The sequence below is a fragment of the Fukomys damarensis genome, unplaced genomic scaffold (assembly GCF_012274545.1).
Source record: "Fukomys damarensis isolate Sample0158 unplaced genomic scaffold, DMR_v1.0_HiC HiC_scaffold_34, whole genome shotgun sequence".
NCBI lineage: Eukaryota > Metazoa > Chordata > Mammalia > Rodentia > Bathyergidae > Fukomys > Fukomys damarensis.
Genome location: NW_022900946.1, coordinates 23,545,178 through 23,553,755, shown reverse-complemented (window position 1 = coordinate 23,553,755; position 8,578 = coordinate 23,545,178). Strand labels below are relative to the sequence as shown.

General features: G+C 55.7%; 1 long non-coding RNA gene across 1 annotated transcript; it reads left to right on the top strand.

The window, feature by feature from the left end:
• The first annotated feature begins 1,566 nt into the window (after nt 1-1,566).
• LOC104859832 lies at nt 1,567-5,414 on the top strand. The gene is made up of 3 exons (XR_779495.2): nt 1,567-1,914; nt 3,675-3,918; nt 4,774-5,414. It is a non-coding gene; the product is annotated as an uncharacterized LOC104859832 (long non-coding RNA).
• The last annotated feature ends 3,164 nt before the right edge of the window (nt 5,415-8,578 follow it).

The following is an 8,578-nucleotide window of genomic DNA, read 5'->3' as shown; positions in this document are numbered from 1 at the left end:
GCCCGCAACTGGCCGTGGGCGCGGGCTCGAGGGCGTGGCCGCCCAGTTGGCCGGGTCCCCACGCGGACGAGACCTTTGTTTCGAGTCCTGGGGATGGGAAGGCCGTGCTGCGTGGCCGGCTCTCTGCCTCGCCCGGCGAGATCCTGGACCCCTGCTCCCGGAACCCCTCCGCGGGAGGGTTGCCCCGTGATGCAGTAAGAAACGGAAACAAAGCTTAGGAGGGTTCAGGAGACCCCATTTGAGTCTGCGGCGCCCTCTGCACCCTCGCAGAGAAAGGACCTAAGCCTAGTCCTGCCTCCGTCTCTGCAGGTGCCCCCCCTTCTTCCCTCTTTGGGACCGGGGCTCCAAACTCTGAAGATCCCGGAGTTCACCTGCTCACCCCCTCCCCCGCTAAACTGGCCCCGGCTGTGGCGCCAGACCTAATGACATACCCTTGCCCACATACAGGCGGAAGTGGCACGCCTGCTTCTGCTTGGGCCATCTCCCCGGCACGGAGATGACTCCTGGGGTCTTCAGGTGACAGTGTCCCCTTGCACCTGGAGGAGCCCTGGAAGCCAGGTGGGCCAGGCTTGGGTCTTCCCAGTCTAGCGGGCTGGGGCCCCTCGGAGCCGACCTTTCGGAGAGAGTTTATGGGGAGGGGAAGCCGGCTGAGCCCGTCTGCTGAACTCTGTGCCCGGCCAGGGCCTGGGCCCCTCCCCACAGCAGAAGAACCCTGGCTGAAGTCTTAGCTGTCCCCGTGGGAGCCCTGCCAGCATCGCCCTGATCTGGTGACTGGACAGCCCAGTACACTTTACCTCCCCGCAGACTGAGCCCCATGACCTCAGCAGTGGCCTTAGGGGACAGAAACAGAGCACAGAGCTCATGACCTTCCTACCTCACCAGGGTTCCTATGCAGGGCCAAGACATCAGGTATGGGGTGGGGACCAGAGGCAGTGCCCGTGATGGGCTGGCCGTCTGGCCCAACGTGGAGCCCGCACTGCTCGGACTTGTCCTGGCTGCGTCTCTGTGGCCCTGACCACGTCTCTGCCTGCTGCGTCTCTGTGTCCCTTGGCTCAGCCTTGGATTTCCAGGTCACTGAGGAGGTGAGGTGTCCCTGTCCCTGGTCCCCCGAAGGGCAGGGTGGACACTGACAGCCAGCTGCTCACTGAGTGCCACAGACTGGCCCCTGTGGAGGCTCAGTGAATGCTCTCCCTGCCACATGGGTGCTTTGTCGCCCATTATGCAGATGGTGAACCCCAGGTCAAGCTCCTAGAGGCAGCAAGGGGCCGTGGCCTGTCCTCTAGGCCAGTGCCCTTCTTCCAGGGCCCTGTACACAGCACCAGTCAGAACAGGAACCAAACCTCCTTGAAGGGCCACCTCAGACCAGAAGACAGACCAATCATATGACTCTGGCTGACCATCTGAAGACAGCACGTCTGTCCTTGTAGAAGAGTATTTCTGTGCTGACGGCTCATGCGTAGCCTTAGTGATCATGGACTCAGGGCTTTCTCGATGGCTGAAAATTGTGACTCCGCCCTCCATATCTCTAAGGCTCTCACCCATCCTGCAGTAGTTGGGGGCGCGGGAGGGGACGGTGAGCCATGCTGCTATGAAGGCTTCTGGCATGGGCGCTCTCTCTAGCCGCCAAGCCTGGCTGGGGCCTGGGCTCCCCACCTGCCTGCAGGTCTGTGTGGTAAGACAGGGCCCAGGCACGAAGACAGCCTGTTTCCTGCAAACCTCCCCCATCAGCACCTTGGCCAGTGCCCACCTTGCTGGAGGCTGAGCCTGTGGGGCGGAGGACTCCTGGGTGTGGGTTGAGGTGTGGGTGTGAGCTGCTAAAGAGGCTTATGGGAGGGGACAGAGGAGGAGCTAAACAGGGCCGGGCGGCTGGTCAGGCTGCTTCAGAGGACACAGCTCACTTCTCAGGCTGGCAAGGTAGGAGGACTCGGCGAGGCGTATTTATCAGGGTGTGGGCAGGTGCCGGGCAGGCGTGGGAGGGACGGAGCACTCCCCCATGGGCAGCCACACGCCCGTCACCACTCAGGGCCCAAGGACAAGGGAGGGAGGACAGCTGACAGCCAGTGAGGGGTCGGGGGGGGCTTGACAGGGGCCGGAACCTCTGGATAAGGGACACAGCCAGCTCTAGAGGCGACCCCTCTAGAGCCAGAGACCCGTGGGGGAGCCTGGCCCGCACTGTCCCTTTGACGAAGTCCATGCCGATCTGTTCCTGGGGAGCCCCAGCAGGGGTGCTGAGATGACAAGCCATTTGGACAGCGTGGACCTGAGTCCTCCAAGCTTTCTGGACACGTGGCCCTGGGGATCAGGGGAGGGCCTGGGCTGGAGCCTGCAGACAGCTCTGCCCTTGGAGCTGAAGGGACCTGTCATGACCGGCCTGGGCTGGGCCTGTGTGGCCGCACTGGCGTCTGCCTGAGTTGTTTCCTACCCCCAGTCCCACCACACGTAGGACATGGCTTCTTGCCAGCTTGCCAACTCGATACCCTCCTTTGGTGAGGTCTGGTATTGCCACAGGGCTGCCTCACCTGGGACTTGGCTCCATGACCAATGTGATGGACATGAAAGGACCCTCGTTGGCTGTGTGACTTTGGTCTAGCCCCTTGGCCTCTCTGAGCTCAACAAAGTATGTGGAAAGGTAGACGTTAATGTTTCTGGGTGTGGCCAGCTGGTTATTGTCCCTTCTTTGTCCGCCTGTTCTGTCCACTGAAAGGACCACGTGGAGTCTTGGCAAGGATTGCAGAGCTTTGACTCAGACCTGCAGGTCCACTCAGAATCCAGCTCGGGGCATGGCACCCTTCACTATGGCCGGCCTGGGATGACAGGGACAATGGTGCGGTCTCGGTAGGAGGTCACTGCTTTCAAGGACTCTGGGAGCTTGTTTTCCTCCTGGAGAGACAAGCCCGTCATGGCTTTGCTCAGGCATCCCTGTGGGATACCCATGGACTTGCAGGCCTTTGGTGCCCTCCTAGGGAGGGACGAGGAAGCATGGGAACTTGGTATTTGCTGCGTACAGCCAGGGCTGCTCTGGGACAGGGCAAGGAGAGATCAGGAAGGAAGCTGGAAGGTCACACAGCAAACCTGCACCTGCTGCCTGAGTTGTGCCAGTGTGACCGACCTGAGTGGGTGGCTGGGAATGTGGTCTCGGTGCCAGGGAGCTGGGGGGTGGCAGCCCGCCATCTGCTCTCACCACGGAGGGCGGCTGTGTGCCCGAGGCCTGAGAGGATTCTGTGCCAGGCCTGCTAAGCACATGGTCCCATTGGTCCTGAGATGGAGATACCCTACCACCACCCCTTTTACAGACAGGAAACGGAACTCCGGGGAGTTTAAATAGATGAGCCTTTTGGACCAACTCCAGCCTCTGCTTCCTCCAGGAGCCTCTCACCAGCCCCCCTCACACCTTGGGACCTCAGAGGGTGTCCTGGCCTTCTGCTGCCCACAGTATTGCACCCGTGGGGAATCCCACCCCAATGGGTCTCTCTGCCCAATTTTGGTGCATATTAAGCCATAATTCATCAGCTTCCTCATGTCTTATTCATCAAAGCCATACACGGCAGCAAATGGGGCTGCATAAGAAAGGGACCAACAGCCTGGCCCCTGGCGGCATCTCCAAGGGTCCTTCTGGGCATGCCCATCTCCCAGTGTCTGTGACCTCTGTACTGCCACAGGGCTTCCTTCCACAGGGCACTGTCCTGGACCCTGCTGTGCTGGGCATGCACCCTGCCTGGCCCTCACACCTCCCATCTCTGGAGAGTTGGGGGGGGTGCGTTATACGTTGCCCCCAACTCCTGCCCCAGCTCCATGGCCCACTTCCAAGATGGGGGCCTAAGCAGGAAGAGGGCAAGAGGCTCCGACCAGCTGGGACAAGTGCTGGTGTCTGGACTCCAAGGCTGGCTTGGCCCCTTCTTCTGGCTCCCCGAGGGAATGGTGAGTCCCCCAGGCAACATCTGGATGCTGCAGCTGGGGCTGGGGCTCACAGGGAGCAGGGCTAGGACTTTCTCAAATCCAGTGGGCCCTATTTCCTGTCTCCGGCAAGGGCAGTCAAGGGGCACACAGGCAGCATCCGTGTAAAGAGGGGGCTCTGAGGGGGCTGCAGGAGCAGCCAGTAGATCTTGGACACGGGAATAGTTTTAGCTGGGATTCTTGCTGACAGACCAAGCTGGCTGAGGTTTGCTGCCCGTCTCAGAGGTGCTTCTCCCAGCTGGTGCCTGGACGTCCAGGATCTGCCTGTCCACCCTGCTCACTGCCTGGTGCCCCCACACCACCAGCCTTCCAGCCACTGCCCTCACCATATACATCTCTCCCAGGAGTATGGCCACTGTTGGAGCAGGGACTGAGCCTGGGTATTGCTGAGAGGGATGAGGGAAGGTCTGGGCACAGAGCTATGAACTGTCACGTCCTGGGTCCTGAGATCCTAGCTGCCACTCTCAAACAGCCTCCTGGGGGCCAGGTTTTGGGGAGGCTTTGATCAATGCTAAGGCTCTAGGTTCTAAACTGAACATCCACAGGCTCGGCTTAAGGACCCACGGGCTGCTGCTTCTCACCTGCCAAGAGTCCTGCTTTCGTTGGGCAGCTCATGAAAAGGGTTAGAGCCATCTCTCCTGGTCTTATCTCCCCTCCAGGACACCTGCCCGGTGCTGCCTAGGGCTCTGGTCACTTGGCCTGTCCAGCCAGTCCTGCAGGGTTGGATCAGCTCTGCCTAGGAACGTGCATGTGTGAAAGGGACTCACACCTGGCCCTGTAAAACCTCAAGCTTTACCAGAACCACCTCTCTTCCCCTAGGTAAGAGAGAGCATTCAGAGAGGTCACCTGCCTACGCCACTCCCTTTGGTGACTCTGCTATCCTAAGAAGACTGGAGGCAGAGCCACAGTCCAGCACTCCAGGGAGCACTGAAAGCCAGCCCCAAGGGCACAAGCAGTCCAATGGAACTGGGCTGAGAGCCCAGGTTGGGACCTGTCCGGTGTACTTCCTTGTTCTCTAATGAACGTGAGCACGCGTCCAAAGCAATCCAACATCGACGGGGAAGCCAATCAGAAGGAGGAGGACTGGTTGGGTTGGACCCTAAAACACATTATATTCTTAAGATCACAATGAGTAACACAGTTTGTGCACAGTCAGGTGTTGGGGTGGGGGCGTCCAGAAAGAGGCTCAAATACAAATATGAGAAGGGAACAGGTCACATGCAAGAAGAAAAGATGAATTATTCAGCAAATAATTCAAAACATACAATCAACCCAGCGTCTCAGGACAACTAAATTGACATTTAAGGGAGACTTTCAGATTTCTGCCTCACTCCTTGACACTAAAATGAATTCTGAATAGACCAAAGATTTAAGAAGTAAAAATGAAACCGTAAAACTACTAGAAGAAAGCGTAGGGTTAAAAAAAAAATCCATAATCTTGAATCATTCTAAGAATTATACAGAACCTAGAATCTGTAAAATGAAGGATTGTATGCATTCCACCTCATAAAAATAAAAAGTAGATGTATGGGGGGGAAACCACAATAAAAAAGATAAACAATAAAGCATGAAAATATTGGCAATTCATTTCACAAAGGGCCATTTTAGGTGATATGGAGAAATCAGTAAGAAAAAGAACAACAATCCAAGAGAAAAATGGGCAAAGACATGAAATGAATCCATCCAAATCTGCTGAACCTCACTCAAAATCAAAAGGGTGTAAATGTAACTTACAACGCCATGTAGACCCTCCTAGGTTCACACACTGGGCGGGCGGGGCTCGAGCCGGCGGGGCTCCCTCTGGTGGCAGGTGGAGGAACTGGGAGAGGCAGGGAGGGGGGACTGCAAGTACCCGGCTGGTGGCACCAGAACACCCACGATACCTCTGGAGGATGTAAGAAGGGGGATCTGTGGGCATCGGGGAGCTGGAGTTGGGGTGTCAACAGAGAGCATCCTCAAGACAAGTCTGGTGGCACCAGAACACCCACGATACCTCTGGAGGATGTAAGAAGGGGGATCTGTGGGCATCGGGGAGCTGGAGTTGGGGTGTCAGCAGAGAGCATCCACTCAAGACAAGAAATAAACTGTCATTTAAAAAGAAACAACTGACCGCTCAGCCCCTCTGCGGCTGACAGTGGCAGGGGCTCTCCTGGCTGTCCCACCTGCCCAGAGGTCCTTGCTGAGCGCTCAGAGCTGCCGCCTCTCCCTCTTCGTCTTCATTAGCACTGCGCCAGCAGAGGCCTGCTTTAATTAATTAGCCCATTGTCCTGCTTCTCAGGAGCAGCGCCAAGTTCAACAAGGGCTTCCCAGAGGCCCCACTCTGCCCCTGAGGCCAAGCGCCAGCGCTGACGGTGAGCTCCACTGCCTCTCCTGCAGGTTCCAGTCAGCCACTCCTGCCTCTCTTTGTGACAGCCTAGCTGTCGCATATGTCACGAGTGACTGGCAAACCCTGGGCATTCCTTGGCCTTTCCAGCCTCAGTTTCCCTGATGGGCAAGGTCTCCATTCACCCAGGAGGGAAAATCACTAGGAATGGGGAGGGCAGAGGAGGGATGTGAGGAGAAGGAGCAACCCTTCAGGGAGTTCCAGAGTGCAAACTAGACCTGCAGGCTTGGGGACGGCCGTCTGTCTAGAACGTGCTGGTGGGAGCAGAGGAAGGCAGGTGACCCGGGGCAGCTGCCTGGGGGAAGGGCTGGCTCCAATCCCTGCGTGCCGATCCTTGCTGGCCAAGTCCAGCTACCACTTCCACAGGGACCGGCATCTTCCACGCCTGACCAGGTCTAAGAAGGGGTGTTGGAAAGGCCTGGGCAGCACCGGGGCCTGAGTCGGAATTGTGGTGAAGCAGGGGTCACTCCTACCAAAGGGCAGCAGGTCTCCCTTGCCCCAGTCCCTGCTGAGCTTTCTGGAGAAAAAGGTCACCTCTTCAGTGGAGGCTGAGCTGGACGTCGGGGGATGGGTGCGGTGGGTGGGGGGGAGGTGGGGACTGGGCGTTCACTTCTAGAAGGCACTCCACCTCCCGTGAGCCCCTGGGAGCAGGCTGCATCCCTGAGTTCCACCCTGTCTGGCTGAGGACAAGGAGACCCCATGGAGGGGACCTTAGGCTCCTGGGGAGAGGTCCTGCCCCGTGAGCATCTGACCAGATCAAAAGTGGGAAAGGCCCTGCAGCCTGCCCCCTGGGTGCTGAGTGCGGTGTGCTGTTGACAGCAGCGTGGGGTCCATGTCACAGAAGAGGACAGTGGGCAGGGTGAAGAGTAAGGGTGACAACCAACTTTTACCCAGCTTGCCAGGCCTGACCCTAGGGCAAGGCCCCAGAATGCCTGCAGGACCAAGACAGGTATCTATAGGAGACACAGCTAAACACGTTTCTATATCCCCTGGGTCTCCTGGGTTCGGTGACCAACAGTTGGATTCTGGAACAGGAAAAAAAAGCATACCAGGAAAGAACAAAGGAAACATGAATAAAATATGCTTTAGCTGAGGGTAATTATCAACATCGGCTCACCAATGATACTATACCCATGCAAAATGCCAGTAGGAGCGACTGGGTGTACGGTACACGGGAGCTCTCCGTGCTGTCCTCTCGGCACAGAGAGACACTGCAACGATCCAGCAACCGACCTGCGTACTTCGTGTAATGTGTGAAGAATAAGCCCCTACTTTATTTTTTTATTTCAATAAAAATTTATTGAAATTTCAGTGATGTTTTAAAGAGGGGGTGGGGAGAACACAGAAAAGCAAAGAACTCGTCAACAGCTAAAACACAAAAGATACCTTCACGGGTTTTTGCCTTTCCAAACCAGCTCTGAGCACCTAACTTTGGAACTGTGGATTTCTCGCTTTCTAGGCACCAGTTCAAAACGCCGTGAAGTTGACAACAGCAGTAAACTCCACTCTGTTTTGAGGTAATCAGAAACTCGCAAACACAAACACGAGAGAAAAGTTAGGAAACCAGACCTCCTCGCCTCCCCTTCCACAGCCGTCTCAGGACCCTGGCCAGGGTGTTAGGTTTTAAGGAATTTAATCCTGAACCTGGGACGTGCCAAGCCCCTCCTCAGTTTTGGCTAAAATAGGAAATAGCACTTTCTCTGCACTCTGAGACACGGAAAATAAAAAGAAGAAAATAATTGCGCAGACTGCTCTTTTTGAAAGGGTGTAGGGATTGGTGTGGGGGGTCTCCTAGTGTGAACAGCAACACTTTGACCTGGAAATAAAACCGACTCAAGGAAGACAAGAACAAAACTGGACAGTTGCAATCCTATTTACACAGAGCTATGTACAATTTTCAATAAATTAAAGTTTAATTTTCAGAGCATTCATATTCCACGTATTTACAGAGTTATCAAACAACTACATAAATACTTTGTCTAATAGTCTCACTTCTTCTTTATTATTTTTTTTAAACCTTGTTATTGCATATACAGGAAAGAGAACAAACTGCCAAAGAGGAACAGGAATCCTGCTACAGAGCTTAGATAAAATAAATTCTGTTTTTGTTTTCCCAACCCCTTTCCTGGAAGCCCTCCATCCCCTTTCTTTGGGGTTGGGGGCACAGGATTGAGGGAAGGCCATGGGGTTAGGCCATTCTCTCTAAAAGCAAGTGTCCAAATTAAAAAAAAAAAAATATAT